This window comes from Oryctolagus cuniculus, chromosome 5, assembly GCF_964237555.1.
Source record: "Oryctolagus cuniculus chromosome 5, mOryCun1.1, whole genome shotgun sequence".
Taxonomy (NCBI): domain Eukaryota; kingdom Metazoa; phylum Chordata; class Mammalia; order Lagomorpha; family Leporidae; genus Oryctolagus; species Oryctolagus cuniculus.
In genome coordinates this window covers 21767694-21794265 of record NC_091436.1, presented here as the reverse complement: position 1 = coordinate 21794265, position 26572 = coordinate 21767694, and the positions used below count along the sequence as shown (strand labels likewise).

General features: G+C 40.1%; 1 long non-coding RNA gene across 3 annotated transcripts in view; it reads left to right on the top strand.

Annotated features, from left to right (window-relative positions):
- The first annotated feature begins 1241 nt into the window (after positions 1–1241).
- Positions 1242–26572, top strand: part of LOC127493123 (uncharacterized) — a 55118-nt gene continuing 29787 nt past the window's right edge. For 2 of the 3 annotated variants that reach the window (XR_011388943.1, XR_011388941.1), the window contains exons 1-2: positions 1242–1330; positions 9239–9337. This is a non-coding gene — a long non-coding RNA (uncharacterized lncRNA). The remainder of the gene's footprint in view (positions 1331–9238; positions 9338–26572) is intronic. The other variant, XR_011388942.1, reaches the window with a different exon arrangement.

Genomic DNA, 26572 nt, shown 5'->3' with positions numbered 1-26572 from the left:
AAGGTCTTCCTTTTGCCGTTGGTTCACCCTCCAATGGCCGCCGCTGCAGCCGGCACACCGCGCTGATCTGATGGCAGGAGCCAGGATCCAGGTGCTTTTCCTGGTCTCCCATGGGGTGCAGGGCCCAAGCACCTGGGCCATCCTCCACTGCACTCCCTGGCCATAGCAGAGAGCTGGCCTGGAAGAGGGGCAACTGGGACAGAATCCGGCGCCCTGACCGGGACTAGAACCCGGTGTGCCGGCGCCGCAAGGTGGAGGATTAGCCTATTGAGCCACGGCGCCGGCCCCATTTTTTTAAACTTTTATTTAATGAATATAAATTTCCAAAGTACAGCTTATGGATTACAATGGCTTCCCCCCCATATAACTTCCCTCCCACCCACAATCCTCCCTTTTCCCACTCCCTCCCCCCTTCCATTCACATCAAGATTCATTTTCGATTCTCTTTATACACAGAAGATCAGTTTAGCATATATTAAGTAAAGATTTCAACAGTTTGCACCCACATAGAAACACAAAGTGAAAAATACTGTTTGAGTATTAGTTATAGCATTAAATCACAATGTACAGCACATTAAGGACAGAGATCCTACATGAGGAGTAAGTGCAGAGTGACTCCTGTTGTTGACTTAACAAATTGACACTCTTGTTTATGGCATCAGTAATCACCCTAGGCTCTTGTCATGAGTTGCCAAGGCTATGGAAGCCTTTTGAGTTCACCAGCTCTGATCATATTTAGACAAGGTCATAGTCATCAAAGAATGAGGTACCTTTCTCTGAAGGGAGGAGAGAACTTCCACTTTGACTACGACCTTGTCTAAATATGCATGCATATTTTAAAGGATTGTTTTTAGACTATTAAAGAAATTTGAAAATGGTCTGGATATTGCTGTTGCTGTGGATTCATTCTGAGAGAAGGAGTGTGGTCAGGGCAAGAGGCGTGGAGTCACCACACAGACCCCGGGAGTCGGGTGAGCAGGCAAGAGGCAAGCAGCCTACAGACTCGTTTATTTCAGTTGGTACAACAGCTTAAATAGCCAAGGCAGCCAATCTGTTCAAGGGGCGGTCTATGCCCTAACCAATCACAGTCTGTTGCTAAATAGTTTCCAAAGCCATCCAATCACAGCCTGTTGCCAGGCAGTTTCTGTTGCCAGCGGCCATCTTGGCATGGCCTTCTCATTCCACCACATATTGCATTCCATGATGTCAAAGAGCATTATTAAGTATTGTCTTTATGAGTTCACAGACTGGATAGCTCCATCAACAAATGTTCATTTCTCATAGTTCTGGAGGCTTGTGAGTCAAAGATGAAGGTGCTGCGAAATTCATGGTAAGGTAAAGGCCCACTTCCTGTTTTACAGACAGTTGACATCTTACTGTGTCCTTCCTTGGAAGAAAGAGATCTGGGTGATCCTCTGGTTTCTTTTTGTGAAGGCACTAATCCCATTTATAAGGCTTCCTGCCCTCATGACCTAATAACCCTCCGAAGGCCCAACCACTAAATACTAAATGCTATCACACTGAGATTGTGCTTAAACACAGGAATTTAATGAAAAGGGACAGTCAGTCCATTTCAATTATGTTAGAGGAGATATGGTATTATAATTATACAAGTAAATGTCATAAGTTTTTAGAGATGTTCATTAAAGTGCTCTGATAAATGCATATGTCTTAGAACATGCATTAAAACACTTCAAAAAGAAAAGAAAAGAAAGGGAACACAATAAAATGCAAGTGTGGAAAATTCTAATAGCTGCTGAATGTGGACAGGAGATATTAATCTCTGTGCTTTCATGTAGAGATAGTTTAACAACAACAAAAAAAGCTACACATTTAAAACTGCATTTAGAGTTGTAATTCTCCCTAAAGGTAATCCTTTTTAAAAGGGACTTGTTAAGCTTTGGGAATTTTTCTATGTATCAATAGTTATTTATTTTTTTATGAAGCTATACATTCTCTGTTTTGTATTTCACTTATTTACTTATCTTGGGACTTGTGTAATATATGCTTAGAGAACTACTTCATGCTTTTTAATGTCGGGATGTGATTCCACATCACAAAGAGTTGTTAGGAATGCTGTTTTATCTTCTCACATTTGAGATACAGAAAATTACTTCTGGGTTTGTAAATAATCATGGACTGGGTTATATGGTGGATCTATTTTCAGATTTTGGAGACATTGCCATACAGTCTTCATAATGGTTGTACTGGTTTACATTCCCACCAACAGCACATTGGGGTACTTTCCCCCACAACTCACCAGCATTTATTGTTTTTGATTTTTGGATGACAGCCATTCTAACTGCGGGGAAGTGAAACTTCCTTGCAGTTTCCTCCTGAATCTGAAAATAGATCTACCATATGACCCTGCCATCCCACTCCTGGGAATTAACCCAAGGGAAATGAAATCAGCGTATGAAAGAGTGATCTGTACCCCCATGTTTACTGCAGCTCAATTCACAATAGCTAAGATAATGGAATCAATCCAGATGTCCATCAACTGATGACTGGATAAAGAAAATGTGATAATGAATGCTAAACTGATCTTCTGTATATAAAGAGAATCGAAAATGAATCTTGATGTGAATGGAAGGGGAGAGGGAGTGGGAAAGGGGAGGGTTGCGGGTGGGAGGGACGTTATGGGGGGGAAGCCATTGTAATCCATAAGCTGTACTTTGGAAACTTATATTCATTAAATAAAAGTTAAAAAAAAAAAGAAAATGTGGTATATATATACATGGTGAAAACTACTCAGCCATAAAAAAGGATGAAAGCCTGTCTTTTGCGACAAAATGGCTACAACTGGAAACCATTATGCTTAGTGAAATGTTAGTCTCAAAAAGACAAATATCATATGTTTTCTCTGATGTACAGCAGTTAATATAGAACACAAAAATGTATAGGAATGAAATGGACATCTTGTAATTTTTAGCCCTTATTTAAACTCCTGTGGAAATGTGGACTTTCTAACTTTTAATTGTATATTATCACTAGTGGTGAATTAAGCCTAAGAATATAGAGTGGATTAAAATTATTTCCTTGGGGCCAGCGCTGTGGTGTAGGGGGTTAAAGCCCTGGCCTGAAGCACCGGCATCTCATATGGGCACCGATTCTAGTCCCGGATGCTCCTCTTCCAATCCAGCTCTCTGCTATGGTCTGGGAAAGCAGTGGAAGATGGCCCAAGTCCTTGGGCCCCTCTACCCACGTGGAGACCCGGAAGAAGCTCCTGGCTCCTGGCTTCACATCAGCACAGCTCCGGCCATTGCGGCCATCTGGGGAGTGAACCAGCGGATGGAAGACCTCTCTCTGTCTCTACCTTTCTCTGTAACTCTGTCTTTCAAATAAATAAAATAAATCTTAAAAAATAAATTTAAAAAAATATTTCCTTGAAAAAACTGATAAAAAGAGGAAAGATAAGGAAGACTGGGGAACTAGAAGGACCAGAGAGGGAGGGAAATGTGGTTGTCTTTGTGGAACTGTACTTATAGAATGTATGAAACCTGTTCTCTTTTTATTAATAAAAATAATAATAATTTGGAGCATTTTTGTAGTCACCAATGATGCATAGTTGACCAAGGCAGAAAGAAAGAAACCTTTTAGCAGTACTACCATCAATATTGAGAAAATTGCATTTCATCACTTTCTTTCAATCTTCTTCCCTGACCCATAAAGAGCACTGAGTACACAGTGTATCTAGATATCTGATAATTTTTTTTCTTTTCAAAATGAATAAAATATCACTATCTAGTAATAAAAGGGGAAATACTATCAGAAGAGAAAAATGTATTTTTCTCTAGGTTAAAAATAAGGCACAAACATAAATTAATGATGAATTTAAAGGGAAGAGTTTGTATTTTCCAGAGAACTGTAGACATAAAATGACTTTCAAAATGAAATAATTTTTCAGAAATTTGAAGCCAAAATAATAAATGTGAAGCTAGTATTCTCACTTTCTAATTTCTTCTGTATCCTTCCACTGACTATTAAGTATCATCATTGTTAAGATTATTTTCGAGAAAGAAGGCCAAAAACTTAACTGTAAATGTAATTTACACTTTTTAATTTGGATATATTTGCAATCAACCAGGTAGATGATTAAATGATACCTAGGAATTCAACCAGAAATGATGCAGTATGGAAAATGTTGTTTTATTATTGCCTAGCACATGGCTATATGGAATGATAAAAATACCCTCACTATAAAGCAAAGCAAAGAAAAATTTATTTTTTGTTCCATTAAGGGCCATGGGCACTGGCACTGCAGCTCACTAGGCTAATCCTCTGCCTGAGGTGCCGACACCCCAGGCTCTAGTCCCGGATGGGGCGCCGGATTCTGTCCCGGTTGCTCCGCTTCCAGTTCAGTTCTCTGCTGTGGCCCAGGGAGGCAGTGGAGGATGGCTCAGGTCCTTGGGTCCTGCACCCACATGGGATAGCAGGAGGAAGCACCTGGCTCCTGGCTTCGAATCAGCGCAGCGTGCCGGCCACAGCGCATCAGTCATAGTGGCCACTTCGGGGGTGAACCAACGGAAAAGGAAGACCTTTCTCTCTGTCTCTGTCTCTCACTGTCTAACTCTGCCTGTAAAAAAAAAAAAAAGAAAAGAAAAGAAAAGAAAAGAAAAGAAAAGAAAAGAAAAGAAAAGAAAAGAAAAGAAAAGAAAAGAAAAGAAAAGAAAAGGGTCATGGGCAATGTTACTTTTCATCGCATACCCATACACATAAAAATCTGAACAAACATTTCTATATGGTTTGTGTTCTCATACTATTTCTCCAACAATTTAATAGGCATTGTGTAAAGTAGAAAATAAAAAATAAAATAATCTATAGCCCTATAACTATGTTGCCTTTCCTGCCATTCCTCCTATGAATAAGATGACTTAATTTATTATGAAATAATAAACACAACTGTATTCTTAATAGTTTCACATCAGAATTGCCTTCTGTTGTAATGTCAGACACTTTCTACCTTACCCCTGGAAGCCTTTGCCATTCTAAGTGCATATTCTTAGGATGTTGACTCTGTATTAGTTTATTCTCTTACCTCTGACTAAAGGAGAATTGTGAACTGTTTTAGACAAAAAGGATCTTGAAATGAGCAAACACAACTCTGTCGCTCCCACTCTTCGTGGAGGAGCGACACTAAACCCTGCCTAGGCTTCATATCCGAGTCACAGCACCATTATGTCACTCCCCGTCTTCGTGGAGGAACGACACAAGACCCTGCGCTGTTCTTTTGTCTGCTCGGCCCTCCCCGGGTTTGCTGCTGGTTCTTCCCGGGTTGGCTACTGTCCCTTCCACCTCCGTGGAAGGGCGGTTCCCCTGGCCACTTTCCCCACTTCCGCAGGGGAGCGGCACACCGCCGGCCGGCTCTCTCGGGGGCTGCACAGGTGTTCCCCTTAGATGTTCCCCTTAGATGTTCCTGGTGCATGCCGTCTCTCTCCTCCTTTATAGTCCTCCTCCGCCAATCCTAACTCGGCTGCCCACACGCCGAGTACGCTGCTCTCCTCCAATCAGGAGCAAGTCCTACAGTTTATTGGCTGAACTGGAGGCAGCTGTGTAGAAGCTGTTTTCTTCTCTCCCAGCGCCATATTGTGGGAGAGCAGATGCATAGAATAAGTCTTAATTCCAGTAACTTAGTCTAGTCCGAGTTGCTCCCCACAGATCCCCCTTTCTTTTTATTTTTTGGCGTTGATACACGCCTGTCTTCGGTGTCCCGCGGCACACACTCTGCTCTACTTGCTAGAGTTGCCCACAGGTTCTTACAAGTCCTATCAATCAGGCAAACCGAATCCGGGTCCTCTCTTCGCCATGTTGTGAGGAGGTTTTTAGGCGCTGATGCGTGCCTGTGTTCGGTGCCCTGTAGCACATGCTCTGCTCTGCCCTGCCTGCAGGTGCTTACAAGCCCTATCAGGCAAACCGAATCCAAGCCTTCTCATTGCCATATTGTGGGGAGGCTTATTGGTGTTGATTCGTGCCTATCTTCGGTGACCTGTGGCTCATACTCTGGTCGAGCCGCCTGCTGGTGCTTACCGCCTTACTAATCAGGCAGACCGAATCCAAGCCTTCTCATTGCCATATTGTGGGGAGGCCTATTGATGTTGATTCGTGCCTATCTTCGGTGACCTGCAGCTCATACTCTGGTCGAGCTGCCTGCTGGTGCTTACCGCCTTACTAATCAGGCAGACCGAATCCAAGCCTTCTCATTGCGGTATTGTGGGGAGACTATTGATGTTAATAACGTGCCTGTCTTCGGTGACCTGCGGCACATAAGCTGCTAGCCGCCCACAGGTGCTCATCGCCTCACTAATCAGGCAGACCGAATCCAAGCTCTCTCATTGCCGTGCTGTGGGGAGGCCTTACTTCTCTATTTCTCTATCTCTGGGCATTCCTATCTCTCCTATTTTACTTCTATCTACCAGCATTCCTATTTCTCTCATTTTACTTCTAAAACTTCTGTTTCTCCTATCCCTGCGGCTTCCCGGCGCCCGCCCCGAGGCTGCTTCTCGGCACCCGCCCCGCAGCGGCTTCTGGGCTCTGAGCCGCTTCAGCCCGCGCCTCTCTCATCTGCGCAGCTTCCCGGCTTCGCGCCTGCACCACGGCCTCGCACCAGCCCAGTGTTCCCTATCTACTTGTGCCCCGCACGCTCTCTCTGCGCGCGGCAGCCTCCGCGAGTCACACAGCGTAGCTTACGTCTCCGCCACTAGCATTCAATCTAAGTTCCCCGGGCTAATCTGGTGAATTCAACCCAGCTCATGTCTCCGCCCCACGATTTGGCTTCCCGTCCTTTGCTCCCCGGGCTAATCAGACGGATCCCAACCTGGCTTACGTTTCCGCTTCTGGTTTTAACTTTTCGCCCCTTATTCCCGGGCTAACTTGAGAATCCCAAAGTGGCTTTCGTCTCCGCCTCGGCCTGCCCCCCGCGGCTTCAATTTCCCTAACATTTTTCTCTACCCGGTATGTTTCCCCAAGCTTTCTTCCAACAATATTCCTCCCTCATTTCTCCTGGCTTCTCCCCACAGTCCGTATCCAAGTCTGTTTGTTCTAGCTTTCACTTTCGCTTTCGACCTTAGAGATTTCTCCCAGCTTCCCCCCGTAGTCCGTATCCGAGTCTATGCCTAGGCTTTCAATAGCTTCTTCCGGCACCTTTTTCGTCCGGCTTTTCCCTAGGCTGTTTGCTAGTCTCTCTCTCCGATATTTTCCCATTTCTTCCCATTTCTTCCCTCCTAAGTTTCCTATCCGAGTCACGGCACCATTATGTCGCTCCCCCTCTTCGTGGAGGAGCGACACTAAACCCTGCCTAGGCTTCATATCCGAGTCACGGCACCATTATGTCGCTCCCCGTCTTCGTGGGGGAATGACACAAGACCCTGCGCTGTTCTTTTGTCTGCTCGGCCCTCCCCGGGTTTGCTGCTGGTTCTTCCCGGGTTGGCTACTGTCCCTTCCACCTCCGTGGAAGGGCGGTTCCCCTGGCCACTTTCCCCACTTCCGCAGGGGAGCGGCACACCGCCGGCCGGCTCTCTCGGGGGCTGCACAGGTGTTCCCCTTAGATGTTCCCCATAGATGTTCCTGGTGCATGCCGTCTCTCTCCTCCTTTATAGTCCTCCTCCGCCAATCCTAACTCGGCTGCCCACACGCCAAGTACGCTGCTCTCCTCCAATCAGGGGCAAGTCCTACAGTTTATTGGCTGAACTGGAGGCAGCTGTGTAGAAGCTGTTTTCTTCTCTCCCAGCGCCATATTGTGGGAGAGCAGATGCATAGAATAAGTCTTAATTCCAGTAACTTAGTCTAGTCCGAGTTGCTCCCCACAAACTCTACCAACAGTGAACCAAAAGGAGCTATCACTTCTTGGACAACTGTTCAGTGCCAATTACTGTGTTGAGAAATTTTTCAATATTGTGTTCCTTAAACATCACAAGTACACTATGAAATATGTATTAAATTTTTAGTCAACAGTAAAGATAGAGTGGTTTCTGAATGTTACTTATCTCATTCAAGCTCAGTCTATGAGTTGATTGTTCTTCTGAATTTCCATGTGCCTTTCTTATTTTAACCTCAGTTTTCCTTTAAGGAACCTATCATGTCTTCTGTATTTTCAGTCAATAGAATTAAGTTGAGGTTAACTCTGCTGTGGCTCCAGGGAAGGAAATCTGTCCCAGGCTTGCTCAACCAGAAACAGTCGTTGATTTAAGAGCAGGTGCATGTCATGAATTGGATCAGTTATAGTAAGTCCCAGGACTGATAACGGTGCTTTGTGAGACCAGGTGTCCTCATTCTGTGGAGGTTACTGAACTGATAAAGTGTGAACTAAGCGCAACCCTACCACAATAATGTAAAAGGAATGAGAAAAATTCCTATTGACTTCAGTCATTCCTGAATTCATGGATACTCTTGATCATATAAATGAGCAAATTATTATTTTTAAGGTCTAATCAGGCTTATTTTCTACTTTTTGCACTGGAATGAATAGAGAATAATCCCATCCCTAAAATGACACATTGCAGAGATAGGAATTAAACAGGTTTCCTATTCTATTCTCTTTCTATCACAGTACCTGTGGTTAATCTAATCTTTGGTTACCTCTACAGAACTCAAACAAAGTAGAATTTAGTCCCAGAATGCACTTCAGGTTATACTCCCTAGCATCAGATCCTGAGTTAAACAATTTATGTGCAAATACTTTATTGACATGCTACCAACTGTAACCAGCAGGGATGGGGGAAGTAAGGAAGGTACACAGAAAGAATGAAGTAAAGTTCCAGCTTCACTCCTGTTCTGGAAGGAGTTCTGGAACGTAAATTGATTTACAGTGCAGTTTGTCTTGTCCCCAGGCAGGGTGTTTGTTGGGCCTCTTGTTTATATTTTGCTCAGTCACTAACTGATGAGCAGCCTTGGGTAGCGAGATCATACATTTCCAGGTATTTTGCTACCTCTGAAAGTCCTGGAGAGGAGATGTAGCTCCAATAACCAGAGGGCAATGATCTGAAGAAATCCCACAAAAAGCAAAGCACTGGCCATTCCTACTGTCAAAGTAGGTCTGAATTAGAAGGAGCTCTAATTAGAATGCACTCTAGCATGCTCAGTTTTTCCGGATTGGGATCTTTGGAGTAGACGAGTCAAGACTAAAGGAAAATTCTCACTACAGTGATGGGAAATTTAAGTGAAATTGTTTCCTTTCTTTCATTATGCATGAACAGAAACTTTTCAAAACCTGTGATTTTTCTCACATTTCTCTTGCTTCCAGGGTCCATTTTGCCACTGAAAAAGGCTTGATTCCACCAACTTACCATAGACTTCAGTCACCTTAACATCATGCGGCATGAATTTTCTCAATATACAATGGGTAAAATAATAAAGCCTGTATCAATAAATTATTTTAAAAATTAAATCACAAAATGTATTATAATGCTATCTAGTACTGATATATATGCATGCTGTTATGGGCTTAATTGCATAACTTGCAAATCTCATGATGATATGTATCCTAACACTCAGCAAATAGGAATGTGATTATATTTGGAGACAGGGTCTTTAGTGTGGTGACTTCTAATCCAGCTCCTTGCTAATGTGCCTGGGATAGCAGCAGAAGATGGCCCAAGTCCTATGGACCCTGTCACTCATGTGGGACACTCTGTGGAAGCTCCTGGCTTCAATGTGGCCCAGCCCTGGCCATTGCAGCCATCTGAGGAGTGAACCAAGCTTATAGAAGACTCTCTCTCTCTCTTTCTCTCCCTGTAACTCTGAATTTCCAATAAATAATCCTTTTTATTAAGATTGGTCCTAATCTAATCTGCCCAATGTCCCAATAAGTACAAGAAATTTGAGCACTCAGAGATACCAATGATAAGCATGTACAGAGGAAAGATTACGTGAGGATACAGCCAGAAGTTGGCCATTTGCAGGAGAAAATAAAAGAGTTTTCAGAAGGAACTGTACCTCTTGACACCTAGATCTTGGGCTTTCAATTCCAGACTTGTGGTCACAAGAATAAATCTGTGTTGTAAGAGCTACTAAGCCTGTGCTATTTTATTACAGCATCCCTAGAAAACTTATTCACAGGCATTTTATCAAAACTATCTCATCCCTAGCTTGTTATTCTAGTATCAATTTCTGAGCATGCATAAATAGATATTTATATGTCAGGGTAAAAATTTGTTTTCAGTGCACTGTTTTGGACATACTGAGTTGGGTGTTTCTGTAACAAACCCTGGAAGAAAATGGAGCATTTGCTCAGAAGCGTTAAATCAACTCATTCCACATTCGCTGATACTGTGCTCCCAATGGTCAGGAAATCATGCTCAGTGCTACAACCTAGAGACAATAGTCATGTTAGCATGAGGACCAGAGAGATACAACCAGGATCCAAGTGCATTTATTTTTCAGAGCATTGGTAATCAATAGGAAAAGGGAAGATTGACTCTCCCTTTGTCTCTTGGGTCCAATTTGACTCATCAGATATATGAAAATTTCTTAGGAAAATTAGGTGCTTAACAGAACCTAACAATCTCTCCACATATCTATGATTCTGAAAAATGAATCTAGAAAATCAAAGTCATAAATCTCCTTATAACTGCCTTCCAAAAGTAGTAATTTTTAAATGATTATTTATTGAAATAGTAAGTTCAACATAAAAATCCAGGGATGCAGTAAAGATTCACAAAACAGACATAAAAAATGAGTTAAAACATTAAAGCAAACAGAACTGTTTTGTGGTCCTGTTTTTGAAATCCTAGTAGTGTCCATGAAGCAAATAAAATGCCTTACCACGTGCACAAATTATGTTTCTGGACATTATCCCATTTGAACTTCACAATAGCAAAGAAGATACAGTGAGAAAGAAACTTAAGGCTGGAGAACTCATCAAGTGTTTTGCCTGAGATAAAAACATTATGTAAATATCAGAGAATAAATCCCCAGTTTTACAGCAGTTCTTATATGTAGGCATCTGATACTAATATTCAGAAAGATAAAGGTAAATTAATTTCAAGCTAGTGAACATTCTATCTATCAAGAAGAGTTCATTTAATGCACTGTTCTAAGAGACATATTTTTGTTATTCAATAAAACTTTAAGTAGTATTCTATATAATTTATGGACAACAATCAAATACAAGAAGCCAAAGGCAAGAATAGGGGCAGATTTTTGAAACAGAAGAAACTCTTTTTAAAGTATTCAAAGGCAAAGCATCAACACTTTCAGTTAAAGTCCATAAGTAATCTAGTTTTGTAAATTTGTAGGCTAATTAGAAAGAAATTCTTCCAGCAGTTTTTCTTTCTTGTCATCCCCTCAGACAGAAAAATCCAGTAATCATTTACGGTAAGGTTATATATGAGTCATAGTAGGCAATGAAACACTTGTGAATATTTCTGTCTACGTCAACTTGGTCATGCTACAGTCTCCAGTAAATTCAGCCAATCATTCATCTAGGTGTTTCTGTGACAGTATTTTTTAGTGTGACTGAAGTCTGTAATCATATTTCTCATTTATGATCTTTGTAATGAATCCCACATTACCTAATATTAATATTTCTACCTCTGCTTTCAAAATGTATACATACATACATACTCAAGGAGATAAATAGAGAAAAACATTTAATATTGCTAATTTTGTGTGCTTATTAAATTCTTCTTTATACATTTCTGCATCATTTGAATTTTTAAAATAAACAGACAAATAGTTTATGAAAAGTGGATATTATGAAAAATCTATGCATGCATTTCCTTTTTTGTTCCCAAATAGAACTCATATTTCAATTTTACAAAATCATGAGAGATTTTTCTAGATAAACTGGGTGGACCCAATTCAATGATGTAAAAGACTTTAAGAACAGAGTTCAGGCATTCCTGATGAAGAAATCCTCTCTATGGACAGCAGCTTTAGCCCAGGCCCAGGATTCTCAGCTTGTCCCCTCTGATGGCTAGTATTATGAACTTCAGATTTACCTAGGCATGACTCCACAATTGTGCAAGTCAACTCATGTGGAGCCAGCCCTCCACACCTGCAGCTTCAGCACCCACAGATTCCAGCATCTGCAAATCAAAATATTTCCAAAACATTACAGTTATACTGACCACATATGAACTTCCTTTTCTTTTTTTTAATAAAGAGTGAAATAGAGATCTTCCATCCATGGTTCCCTCCTCAAATGCCCACAACAACGAAGATTGGGCCAGGCTGGAGCCAGGAGCCAGCAACTTTCTTGGCTTTCCAAATGGATGGCAGGAGCCTGAGTACTTGAACTATCATATGCTGCCTCCCAGGCACACAAGCAGGAAGCTGGATCACAGACACAGAATAGCCAGGACCTGAACCAGGCATTCCAATGTGGGATTCTGAGTTTTTCTTGGTCATTATTCCCTAAAAAAATACAGCATAAGTATCCATATGGTATTTACCTTGTATCACCAGCAATGATTTGAAAATATTCATGGAAAATGAAACTAAATGTTTACTTCATTTTGGTGCAAAAAAGTTTGAAATCCTTGCAAATGAAGTGTGTTCAAAAAGTCCATGAGGATATATATTATGAAAAAACTATCCATGAACTTCAAAATTATGGATCAAAATAAACTTATATTTTAATTCCATTTTTCCATGAATCTTTTTAAATACTGTCATATATTAGAGGATATACATAGATTATATACAAATATTAGTGTATTTTAAATAAAGGTCTTGAGCTTCATTGGGGGAGGGACTAGAATGAACTCCTTGAAAATACTGCAAAATTACTATATATGTTTATATGTCACATATTTTTATAGATACACATATATATGCATACACAAGAGTACCTTAAAAAGTTCATGGATGTTAGAGTTAAAAGAGTTTATTTTGGCATTAAACATTTTGAAATACATGTTTAGCTTTTTTGTAATATTCCTATATCATGAGCTTTTCAAAGACTCATATATGTATATATATAGACATATGCACATATAAATATAGCTGTAGAAGGACAGATAAATAGAACATATTGGTTCTGTGTCATTGGTTGAAATCTGACACATATGCCAATTATTTGAACAATGAAAACTTATATAAACAATTAGCTAGGTAAAAGGTTATTAAATAGGTACTAACAAGGTAAAAGAGAGCTCTGGAATATCAGAGTGAGCAAGCAGAGGAAACAGCTCCCACCCCTACTGCTCAGGGGCACAAAGGATGGAACTTGGAATTATGATCATTTAAGAACAAATGAAAGGTCCCGTGGGCCTATGGGAGCCCTCTAGGAGGCAAGGGTAGTCCATTAATGCCGGCACCTGTAAGTACATACTGTAGGACTGGCTCAGAGAAAATGGGAAAAACTGCCAACTGCTTTCAGCTTCTGCTACAGGAAGCACTGCTACTGCCGGAGTGAAGAAGCCGTCACAGGGATGCCCACAAGAACCCCAGCAAATAGACCGGAAGTAAGCAGGAAAGCTGTTGTCCATTCTTTTCCTGAAGGCTTTCATTTTCCTTCTAGTGCCATTATTGCAACTTTTTTTTTCTTTTTTTTTTTTATTTTTATTTTTATTTTTTTTTTATTTTTTTGACAGGCAGAGTGGACAGTGAGAGAGAGAGACAGAGAGAAAGGTCTTCCTTTGCCGTTGGTTCACCCTCCAATGGCCGCCGCGGCCGGCGCACTGCGGCCGGCGCACCGCGCTGATCGATGGCAGGAGCCAGGAGCCAGGTGCTTTTCCTGGTCTCCCATGGGGTGCAGGGCCCAAGCACCTGGGCCATCCTCCACTGCACTCCCTGGCCACAGCAGAGGGCTGGCCTGGAAGAGGGGCAACCGGGACAGAATCCGGCGCCCCGACCGGGACTAGAACCCGGTGTGCCGGCGCCGCTAGGCGGAGGATTAGCCTAGTGAGCCGTGGCGCCGGCCATTATTGCAACTTAACAAGGATCTAACAGGTAAAACAAAAGTAAAGCTTGCCAGTCCCTGACCCAGCCAAGCAAGATGAAGTACAGAGTATAGAGGGGTAGGTTTTCCAGTGAGAAACAAGAGCTTAGTAATTGGAAGAGTTTTGCATTGCTCAGAATATATAGTATTAAATGCTTTGGAGGCATATTCACCAAAAAAGAAGCCAAAATGATATGGGATATTATATCTATGTTATCTCACTTCTCAAGTCTTCTACTTTATTAGAAATAGCTAAATGAAAACAATTTACTGCTAAATTTCATTCTTTTAAAGAAGCATCCACTTAAATTATCATCTGCTTAAAAACTGATTTCATATCCAAGACCTTGTGAACTGATTTTTGCTTTAGTCAATTCCCTTAAATATCAAAAATAATCATCCTAATTGCCAAAACATTTACTTTTTAAATTGCTCAACTACCCATTATATCTTTTCAATATGGGTCAGAAGTGGGGACAGAATAAGACTATGTATTTTTATTTAAAAGGTTGATAACATTCCAACCACACATAAAAATTGCTAGTGAGAATAGTGAGTAAATCAGTAAGTGGTAGATACTAGAAAGTAAGAAATTATAAGAGTTGGAGACCAATTCAGTTTAAAGATGAGGATAAGAGAGAAATTCGAATTATCACAAGGTATTTCTTGTTGGAATTTTGAGATAAATTACGTAAGACAATAGTAAGAAGAGCTAAGGTCACTGTAACAGAACCCTAAAACTGAGTAGCTTAGACAACGTTTATTTCTTCACAGGTTTTTTTTTTTTTTTTTTAAGATTTATTTTATTTATTTGAAAGAGTTACAGAGAGAGGTAGGGGCAGAGAGAGAGGTCTTCCGCTGCTGGTTCACTCCCCAGATGGCTGAAATGGCCGGAGCTGCGCAGATCCAAAGCCAGCAGCCAAGAGCTCCTTCTGGGTCTCTCCCATGCGTGCAGGGGCCCAAGGACTTGGACCATCTCCTACTGCTTTCCCAGGCCATAGCAGAGAGCTGGATCAGAACTGGAGCAGTCGGGTCTCAAACCGGCACACATATGGAATGCCGGTGCTTCAGGCCAGGGTTTTAACCCACTGCGCCACAGCACCGGCCCCTCTTCATAGTTTTTGAGATTAGAAATCCAACATCAGAATGTTTTTCGGGCTGTTTCCTAAGAAGTCCTCGCTTCCTGGCTTGCATGCTTCCTCTTATTGCATGCTCACACTGCCTTTTCCAGGTACTTATGGAGAGAGACATAATTTTACGAGGATAACAGTTCTATCATATAAAGGTGCTATAGCTATGACCTCATTTAAACTGAATTATTTTCCTAAGTTCCTACCTCTAAGTACAGTCACACTGAGGGCTAAGGACTCAACATATCTGGGGGACTGCAATTCAGACAGTAGCCATATTTATTTGCATGTTATCCAAATCTTTCCTGGATTGCAAAGCTTATGTTGAAAAATCTGCTTATGCTCTTACAGAAGCTACCCGATACCTGACAAGTAGCTTCTCTCCTGCAGCTTTCAAATTTTTATCTTGTCCTTGACTTTTAAGAATTTGATTCCAATGTATCTCAGTGAAGGTCTCTTTATGATTAGTCCTGCCCCTGTGTGACCTCATGCCCCTACCTGACTCTACCTGTATGCCCACATGCCAATGAGACTATATAACCACTCCCCTTTGGAAGTGAACAAAAGGGCTGGAGCACAGTGGGCTCCTCCTCCCTTGTTGCCCATGCTTTCTGGTGTGGTCTTTTGTCCTCTGCCCTGCCTCCGCTTTCCTGCCTGCATGCTTGCTCCTAGTGTGCTCTCTGCCTAGTATGGAGCCAACTCAGCTTCTAGACTCCCCTCTTTCCAAATTAAAGCTCTCACTTTCCTGTGCATTTATCTCACTGAAAAAAATGCTTAAAACTTACCATGTCACCTGGTCTTTTTGAGCTGATATTTAGAGTTCTTATCTGAATAGATGGCAAGAACCCACAGTACTATTAATTCATAAAACTATTAATAAGGCTGGATGATATCAATATTATTGAAGTTCTTAAATTCTATGGTGCAATATTTGTTGTTAATTGAATGCCTGGAACAGATTCTTCAGAAATCAGATTGAGAGATTGAGGTGTTCTGGATGAAAGATGAAGAATTCAGCATTAGAAATATTGATTTTAAGATAATGGCTTGAGAAGTTCTAAAGAGGAAATTAGAGTAAGGTACCAAGGCCAGAAAAACAAGCAGGATTGACAATAGACTTGAGGCAGTGAAGAATCAAAAGTCAACATAGCTGTTGGCATGTAGGCACCATCAAAACAACAGATTCTACCATGTTCTTTCATTGTACCTCATATCATTGTTATAGCATTCAGTTCTTGAGATCTCTACTAAACTAATGTGCTTTCCTCTAAGCAGTAGAAAAGAAAATGAAATTGGCTTTGTGGAAATAATTTTGTATTAGTAGTTCTTTTCTTCATTAAAAATTGAAATTTAATTCCATATTGCTTTTCAAAATGACACTTTAGCAATGAGTCAACATGACTTCCCCATAAGATCCTTAGCTCTCTAATCTGGCAAAACATCTCATGATAATGCTTGTTGATTTTAGGCGATAGTAGGGTTTATTATATTTTTAACAGATTAAGAAAAGTTCATTTTATCATAGAAATAAACTAAATATAACATTACATGTTTCCTTTCCAATTAGGGGTTGATTAAATTTTAAACTATATTCAATAATCCCTAAGTAGTTTTGTACAATAACAAAAATTTCAACTGGATTGGTTGAAATGCAAATAAACCACTGGTACAGGCTGAAGTTGGAAGCGAAGTGAAAAGTATTGCAATCTGTTTAGTGACATCAAATTACAATCATTTATGTGCAACTGAATATGATTAGCAGGCAATAAGCAGATTTGCCCTACATTAGTCATGTAGGTTTTGTATTTTAAAAGTGATTAACATAAGTAAACAGAGCTTTCAGTAATAGTTGTGTACTATTAACTATTTACACAATGACATATGGCTGGAAAAGAGAAGGGAGAGCAGCAGCGTATTGAATAACTGAATTTCAAGTTATTTTCATTAGGCACCATTCAAATATTGTCCCAATAACTAAATCTCACTAGTCTAATTCTTTACATTTATTACATATATTCTTACAATGGTATGCTATGTTCTCACAGTAAGAAAGGACACTTCAAAAGCTGTCATGCATATATAGTTACCATAATTCTAAAATTCAATGTCTTCTGGGATGTCCCTCATTATGCATTTTACTTTTGTGTGAGTTCAGCTACAGACACGCAGCTCCCAGCTACCGCTGATATTCTGTATTACATTAGGTAATATTCACCTATCTTTTTACGAGAGTTTACCATCCACTTGAAATCTTTTTGATGATATGTCTTTAATGGTTCAGTACAAGTATTGTTTCTCAATTATTTCTCTGTCCTTCATTTACAGTCTTGAAAAAGTAGTAATATTTTGAACATAACTTGCAGTATATCTCATTTGTACATCAATCTTTTAACAAGAAGACTGTAGCAAACAAAGGACATCAAGAACATTAAGAAATCAAATTATGGTATTATTCATCTGAGGCTGTTGAGAAAGCTGCCAGACCACCTATGTGTGCTAGGGTCTTTAGGATATTGTATGAGGTTCTGTAGCTAGCTAACCTTCTGGGAACAGATCACATCTAATTCAATAGACTACCCTTAAGAAGGTCACATTATTTCATTTTAGTCAGGATTCATTTATTTACATTTCTGGACAGAACCATAAATATTAATGCTAGCTTAAACTACACTTCAAATGTTTTAGAACACAAACTAACCACTATTGGTCACAAGTATCATACACAAATCTCAGATAATAACAGAAGAAAAATTTTTAAAAAATTCATTTATTTCAGAGGAAGACTCACAGAGAGGCAGAGGCAGAGAGAGAGAGAGAGAGACAAAGCTTCCAAATGACCATAATGGCTAGAGCTAAACCAGGCAGAAGTCAGGAGCCTGGAACTTCTTCTGGTTCTCTTCTGGTTTGGACATGGGTCCAAAGAGCCCAAGTACTTGGATCATCTTCCACTACCTTCCCAGGTACACCAGCAGGGAACTGGGTTAGAAATGGAGCAGCCCATATGTCATACCAGCATCTCAGATGGAGTATTTCATCTGCTGCACCATAATGCCAGCCTCAATGAAGAGTTTTATATAGCACATACAAAAATACTTTTAAAATTTGTTCATAATCAAGTGTGAAAGCCACATATGTAGAGTTCCATCAGTGCACTAATTTTCACCAGAAGTTATAGATCCCTTAGAATCGTTTTATAAATGCCTAGTCACAGACCCAATGAGTTTCACAGAGCTTTGAAGTATTGGTATGCAGTAAAATAAATAAAATAATTTCAGCAAAATAAATTTATCACAAAATTTCATATCCTTAAAAGGAAATTTTTCTATTCTAAACGTATGAGTCTTTTTAAAAATTCCACAATACTAATTTTGTCTTTGTATCATCAAATACAAATTATGATGGCATGAGTATGGTTTTTTATTTGTGTTTTTAATGGTAAATATTGGCAATCCTGCATCCATCCTACTCTGTTTTCTTTGAGATTTTACTCATCTATAAAAGCTTAGAATCTGAAAGTCACTTAGCATGGGGATTCCTAACAAGCACTTTGAGATCTAATGGTCTCTTTTTTTTTTCACCCTTTGAAATCCCCCTTTCAGTGCGTGTTCTTACACACATACACACAGAGCCTTAAAATGAATAGGAGATACTCTGCACGGAACAAACTGCCTTTTTCCAGGCGTTACCTTTTCAGGTCCAGCAGAGGGGTAGAGTGTTATCTAGCATAGCGAGGCAAAGTGGGAGATGATGACCTGGGAAAGAAAGAGACAGAGAGAGAAGGAGGGAGAGAGAGAGAGAATCCATCTCTGTCCTTGGCAAGAACAGAAATATCTTAACTCTTATTACTCTCCTCAATGCTCACCTCATTTATAAATAAACATAATAGAATTTAGAAAGTTTTCTGTAGTTTGGTTATGCTCATGAAGCTAGTGGTAAGCTAGTTACACTCATGAAGCTAGTGGTAAGCTCAGAATTCACAAACCAAAACTCAACTCTGCTGAGTTTCAAGTGGTCTCAAAATTAAAGAAAAGGATCTGTCTTAGGTAAAACTCAGGGATTGTCTGCTGAAGCAGACAAATTACACAGAATTCAAGTAAAATTTATGGTGATAGTGAGCATGAGCATATGATAGTCTAAATATTGTTTGTGAAATGTAACTCTAACATATCATTTCATGACATGAACTTCGGTTTACCCATGTCTTGAAATGTTTGGCATTCGTTTGTCAATTGTTACTCTTCCAGAGATAAACGCATTCTGCTCTCACTGCTTAGTTCCACATGGTTAAGTGGATCCTTCAGTTCACAGCTTATTTTTAATTCATGTAAACGCATGTTCACCTCTGAATCTGCTTCTTAGCACTGAAAAAAGAGTCATCTAAATAAACTAGGAGAAGGGCCGGCATCGTGGCTCACTAGGCTAATCCCCCGCCGTGCGGCGCCGGCACACCGGGTTCTAGTCCCAGTCGGGGCTCCGGATTCTGTCCCGGTTGCCCCTCTTCCAGGCCAGCTCTCTGCTGTGGCCAGGGAGTGCAGTGGAGGATGGCCCAAGTGCCTGGGCCCTGCACCCCATGGGAGACCATGAGAAGCACCTGGCTCCTGCCTTCGGATCAGCGCAGTGCGCCGGTTGCAGCGCACTGGCCGCGCGGCCATTGGAGGGTGAACCAACTGCAAAGGAAGACCTTTCTCTCTGTCTCTCTCTCACTGTCCACTCTGCCTGTCAAAATAAATAAATAAATAAATAAACTAGGAGAAGATTAACCCTCAAAATTTAGAGCTTTGTTATGGCAAATTATTTTTTTAGGATATTGAGTTCAACAGTTCTGTGAATAATGGATAGGTGATGGCTTTTCTTAGACAGAGTATAGAGTTTGTCAGTTTTTTCCTGAGCATAAAAACAGTTGAGTAACACTAGTGTATAAGGCAGAATATACCGAGCACCTCTGCTTTCCCTGCCTGCTAATATTAGTGCCATGCCAAGAGTATGTTGAGCCACACCCATCAAGACTATTGGAACCACAGTCTGATTCAGAAAAAGATTTTGTCCTACTTATTTTATTTTATACTACTCTCTTCAGCCTTTGATTTTCTTTGCTATTGTCAGATATTTCAAGCATTATTAATTTTTATTTTTAGGTCTTTAAGTTACTATTATAATATTGGTCTCAAATCTAAATAGGGCTTTAGATACCTCATTTCAAATCTCAATGACACTCTTCTACCCAAATTTTATTCTAGTAACAGATATCTGAAAAATCAGTCTTCGCAATTTGCCTTTTTATACATATTTACATTTTTGCCTTCTGAACTTACATCTGCTGCACATTTATTTGCCCTTTGCTGGGTGAACTTTTTATGACCAGAAAGTACAAAACACATGTTACTGAGCCCCAGTGAGTTCACTCTTCTGGAGATTTTGTCATTTTGTTTTGAATTTGAGTTTGAAAGCTGGAAAGAAGAGAATCATGTTGATATGTGAAAAATGTGTGGGAAGCAGCTGCCATGGAAGCCAACCATACTCAACAAGATAAAAATGTTTACATACTTAGATTAGTGAGAACCTTGGGTAAAGAGGTCTAAAAGCTGTCTATTTGCGCAAACTATTCTTTTTGTGACAAGATGAAAATGAGACACTTAAGACAGAATTGCTGGGAATTGATACCCCGAATAACTAAAATAGTCTAAGACTTCATTACTGTATCCCCAGGGAGTCCCAAGGTAGGCTGGCTACAGGAGGATCAAGATGGAAATATGCTGTAAACTAGAGGTAATGTGTGGGTCCCATCTGGCCTCACTTGGGAAGTGAATATTGTAATACTATGGTTATAAGCCATTTTGTGAGTCACAAGCCTTTGCCTTCCACTGCCACCTGTGTCAGGTAAGCCCCCCAGCCTCACACCTCTCCCATCCCCAAGTCAGTCCTGTAAGGGGAGGGTCATGCAACAGGAACCTACTCCATATTTTCCCAGTGGGACATTGCCTTCAGTTAAAGTCATCAATGTTGAATTGTATCATGTTGCGAACAGTTATTGAGCCCACATCTTTCTAGGTTTGCATGACTGTCTCCAAACCAGAATGAACATCTGGGTTCTGACAGGGAGGCTCCAGTGTTCCTCAACTCACATTTGGCCCAGGTTCTGCTTGCAAGCTTTTGCCTTGAGGTCCACTCTGTGCTCTGCCAAGCTGTCCTGCCTGGTGCCATTTCTTAGGAAAAGGAGAGTCCTCTGCCTCTGTCCAGCATGTTTGACTTGTGCCTTTGTGCCAAGCACTGCTTCTCCTTGACCTGGAGAAGGGGCTAAGAACAGAGTTTGTCTCTAACTCCCAACAACTTCAAGTTGGTGATAGTCAGCATTAATATTAGGTCTTTCACAGTGGTTTGGTTCTTCACACGAGCCTTGCCTTCCAAAACTCTGTACTTACCTGGACCTACAGAAGCAGAATTCCAGAGTGGCTATAACACCAGACTGACTGGCTTCAAAACACTGCTCCATAATTTACTAGAACTGCAACATAGAAAAAGGTATTCAACCCATATTGACCTCAGTTTTTTCATCTACAAAATAAAAATAATCATATGCTTAACTCCTTAGTGTCTGATAACATATAACATTTCCAACTTCTATGATTATTTGGAGTAACATGATAGTGCTACTGCAGCAAAAATGTGCCACTATACTGTCCAGCTGCCTCTTTAGGCCCACAAGGAGATAAGAGCAAGACTGCAATTTGGGGGGAGAAATGTTTTATTATTTTCAAAATTAAATATACTTTTATTGAAAATTAGATTTCTGGGGTTTATAATCCACTCCATTGGTCTGTATGTCTATTTTTGTACCAGTACCAGGCTGTTTCGATTATAACTGCCCTGTAGTATGTCTTGAAATTTGGTATTGTGATGCCTCTGGCTTTTTGTTGTTTAAGGTTGTTTTAGATATTTGGAGTATTTTGTGTTTCTACATAACTATTAGTATCATTTTTTTTCCTAGATCTGGGAAGGTGTCTTTGGTATTTTCACTGGGATTGCAATGAACCCAATGAACCTGTAAATTGCTTTGGGTAGTACAGACATTTTGATGATATCAATTCTTAATACATAAACATAGAAGTCTCTTCCAATTTTATGTTTTCTTTTTTCCTTTCTTTAATGTTTTCTAATTTTCTTTGTAAAGATTTTTCACATCCTTTGTTAAGTTCATTCCAAGATATTTCAGTTTTTTTTCTAGCTATTGTGAATGGTACTGTTCTTGCACAGTTCTTTCTCAGCCATGGTGTTTTCTGTGTATATAAAGGCTATTGATTTTTTTAAAATTTTATTTATTTATCTGGAAGACAGATTTACAGAGAGGCAGAGAAAGAAAGAGAGCATATGCAAGAGAGAGGTCTTCTATTGCTGGTTCTCTCTCCAACCAGGATGAGCTGAGTCGGTCTGAAGCCAAGAGCCAAGAACTTCTTCCAGGCTTCCCACACAGGTGCAGGGGCCCAAGCACTTGGGATATCTTCTACTGCTTTCCGAGGCCATATCAGAAATCTGGATCAGAAGTGCAGTAGCCAAGACTCAAACCGGCACCCATATGGGATGCAAGCACTGCAGGCACTGGCTTTAACTGCCCAACCACAGCGCCAGCCCCAGGCTATTGATTTTTGTGTGTTGACTTTATATCTTGCACCTTTGCCAAACTCTCCTATGAGTCCCAATTGTCCCTCAGTGGAATCTTTTGGTTTCCCTATATATAGGATCATATTACCTGCAAACAGGGATAATTTAACTTCCTCCTTTCCAATTTGTATCTGTTTGATTACTTTTTCTTGCCTAATGGCTCTGATTACAACTTCCAGAACTATATTGATAGCAATGGAAAAAGTGGGCATTCTTGCCGGTTCTGAATCTTAGTGGAAATATTTCTAAGTCATCTTCTGTCTACCAGTTCTACTCTCCAGATGGCCACAACTGCAACTGTGGGTCACTCCAAAATCCAAGAATCAGGAGCTTCATCCAGGTCTCACACATGAGTTGCAGGGGCTCAAACACTTGAGCCATCTTCCACTGCCCTTCCCAGGCCATTAGCAGGAAGCTGGATCAGAAGCTGAGCAGCCAGGACAGGAACCAGTATCCATGTGGGATGCCAGCATCTTGGGCTTTACCCACGATACCACAATGCCAGCCTTAGTTACCCTTTTCTGGCAGGCTGTTTTACTTTATGGCCTTTCTGCCAGATGAACTCATAAGAAAAACAAAGGTAAAAAGAGGGAGGAAAATAACAAAGAAGAAAGGGGGAAAGAGGAAAGTAGATTGGTTTATTTACACCTGATTTCTACAGGCCCGAGCATTTTACTTCCATCTGTCCATGGAAGCATTCATTGTGGATAAGGAGGAGCCTGGTCTCACCAGAAGCCAGATAAGCCAAGACTTGGATTGAGTCAGTGAGTTCGAGAGTCTGCATCACTACTTCAAAACCCGGTTGTCCCCTTCACACATGACTGGACTTTTGACCTCTCACTGAAGCATTCACATCTCATCTGATACCAACAATTTTCTGATCTACTTCACTTGTTGATTTTTATATTTTGTCATATTTTACATCCCATAGTCTCAAGCTTCCTCTTTCCAAATATCACAGCTTTTGTATACTGAATTTTATATATAGAGCCTCAGGGCCCCAAATAAATTCTCAACACTCCCAAAGTATAATGAATCTCTGGTAAGAGAGATTGGAACTTCACTTGCTCTTCCACACTGAATTATAGAAATTAAAGAAAGGAAATATTCCCAAATGAATTCTGTAAATTGAACTCTCTCTCTCTCTCTCTCTTTTTCTCTCTCTCCCCACATTGTCTCTCCATCCCTTCTATGCTGAAGTGAAAATTTTACATTTTTCTTAAGTTATCACATAGAAAAGTAGAACTGAAAAATATGTACACAGGGACATTAGCTCCAAAGGTGTTTCTCATGGTACAACTGGATCATTTCCCAAGTAAAAACAAAAATTATTGATTACACTCATAGTATTGAAAGGATTATTTAATTGTATTCTATAATTTGATAGAAACAGAGAGACATGCCAACAGAACTAGTGCCCATTTGCTGATACACTCCCTCAAATACCTGGAATGGCAAGGGCTGGACTGGGCTGAATCCAAGAACGAGGATCCAGCGCAAGTCTCACACTTTAATAACAGGGAACCAACTACTTGAGACATCACCTGCTGCCTCCCAGAGCACACATTAGAGAAGAAACTGATGTTGGGAGCAAAGCTAGAACTCAAACTCAGGGATATGGGATGCAAGTGTTCTAAATGGTGGTTTAACTGCCTAGACTAAATGGACACCTCATGGATTATTTTTTTAAAATTTATTTTAATTTATTTTATTTTATTTTATTTTTTGACAGGTAGAGTGGACAGTGAGAGAGACGGAGAGAAAGGTCTTCCTTTTCTGTTGGTTCACCCCCCAGTGGCCACTACAGCTGGTGCGCTGTGGCCGGCGCACCGCACTGATCCAATGGCAGGAGCCAGGTGCTTCTCCTGCTCTCCCATGCAGGTGCAGGGCCCAAGGACTTGGGCCATCCTCCACTGCACTCCCTGGCCACAGCAGAGAGCTGGCCTGGAAGAGGGGCAACCGGGTCAGAATCCGGTGCCCCGACCGGGACTAGAACCAGGGGTGCCAGAGCCACAAGTGGAAGATTAGCCTATTGAGCCGCAGTGCTGGCCTGGATTATTTAATATTAAGCAACACTAATGCAAACTGAAACTGAGAGATGAGCACTTATCAATCAGCAAAGATAAATCGGAAAGATCAATTTTCTCTAATACTTCTCTACATTAGTAGTCATGGTTTCAGAGTTTATTTCCCAAATTCTCTGCTTGTGTAAACATATATTTATGCCGCATCATCAATTATCATTGCTGTATACAATTATTGAGTGAGAAGTGTTTTAGTAATACCTACAAGAGCAGCAAAATTTGGCTCCAGGTAGCAATCAATTTCTCACAAAATGATGTGCTATTAAAATAGTCCATTAAGTGGGAAGAGTGCTTGCTCTAACAGTTAAGGCATCCATATCTCATATTAGAGTGTGTTGGGTTTCAAATCCCTGTTCTGTTTCCAATTCTAGCTCCCTACTAATGTGCACTTTTGGGGGAAGCAAGTGTTGAGTCCAGTATTCTGCTCCTTGCCATTAAATGGGAGACCTGGATTGAGTTCTGGGATCCTGGCTCTGTCCCCAGTTCAGCCCCAATTTTCCTGGGAATTTGGGGAATGAGCAGAGGAGAGACAGAGAATTCTTTGTCTTCTCCCAGCCTTACAACGCAAGTAATAGAATTGTCCAGAATGTATCTAGATTGTCTAATAGATTCTTCTTGTGTTAGGTTTGGACAAGAGAACCTTAGTGAAGGAAGCATAGTTGAAACCAGCTTTACCACATACTTGCTCAATCCCTTTGGGGAAATTTCTTAACCTCCTTGTGTATCACTTCACTCATCAGTCATTGGGAATAATACAAGTGCACACTTACAAGTGTGTTGCAAGGATTAGAGAAAGCAATATATATATATATATATATATATATATATTAGGCACTCTTTTGGATGATATATTTTTAAAGTGGAATTAATAACTTCTTTTTATGATCTCATAATGTTAAGGCTAGCTTTATAACCATCAGTTATATTACTAAACTGGATTCTGTCATACTTTTGCTACTCTCCTACAGTAACTTCTGTTTAATAGTTTGACTATTTCTCATCAGTTCTCTCTATGAATTTGTTAAGTCAGAACCATGAAAAATGAATTTGTTAAGTCAAAACCATGAAAAAATAAAAAATTAACTTGACAATTTCTCTTACAAAGAAAATACATGCTATGCTTTGATATATGTTAGGAAGTACATATAGGGAAATCAACATTTTCTGAATCACTCAACAACTATACATTTATTCATGGTTTATATTGAAATTTTCCCTTTTGTTTGGAAAAACTTACAGCCAGTAAAGTACAATAATATTTTAAAAATATCAATGATTTCATAAACTTTTCAATTGTAAGAACCATTTAAAAGATATAACAGTACCACAGATCACCCCATTTTAATAGTCATCAATATTCAATTATTGATTGAATGTAAAAATACATAGGGATTATAATCATTATAGATTTATGGTTTGTAAGTCAACACAGGGAAAAAATAAAGTCAGAAGAAGTGGCTTCATTTTTTCTATTCAGCCTATAAATTATAAAGTATGACTTTATTATCCACATTTCCAGACTTCTTGCAATAACTCTGTGAACCTCCAAGAGTTCTTATTCAGCTATTTGAGGAATCACATACTAAAAAGTCCTTTTCTTTATTGATTATGTAACATACTTTTCAGCAGTTTTGAAACATTTTAGGTATTAAATTAGGGATTTAACTTCACTTAGGTTAATGAAATTATTAAAATATTGTATTCATACCAATGAGAAATAATACAAATGGCCACTTTCACTGCTAATAAAATAAGCAGTTTCTTTAAAAAAATATTTATTTACTTGAAATTCAAAGTTACACAGAGAGAGAAGGAGAGGCAGA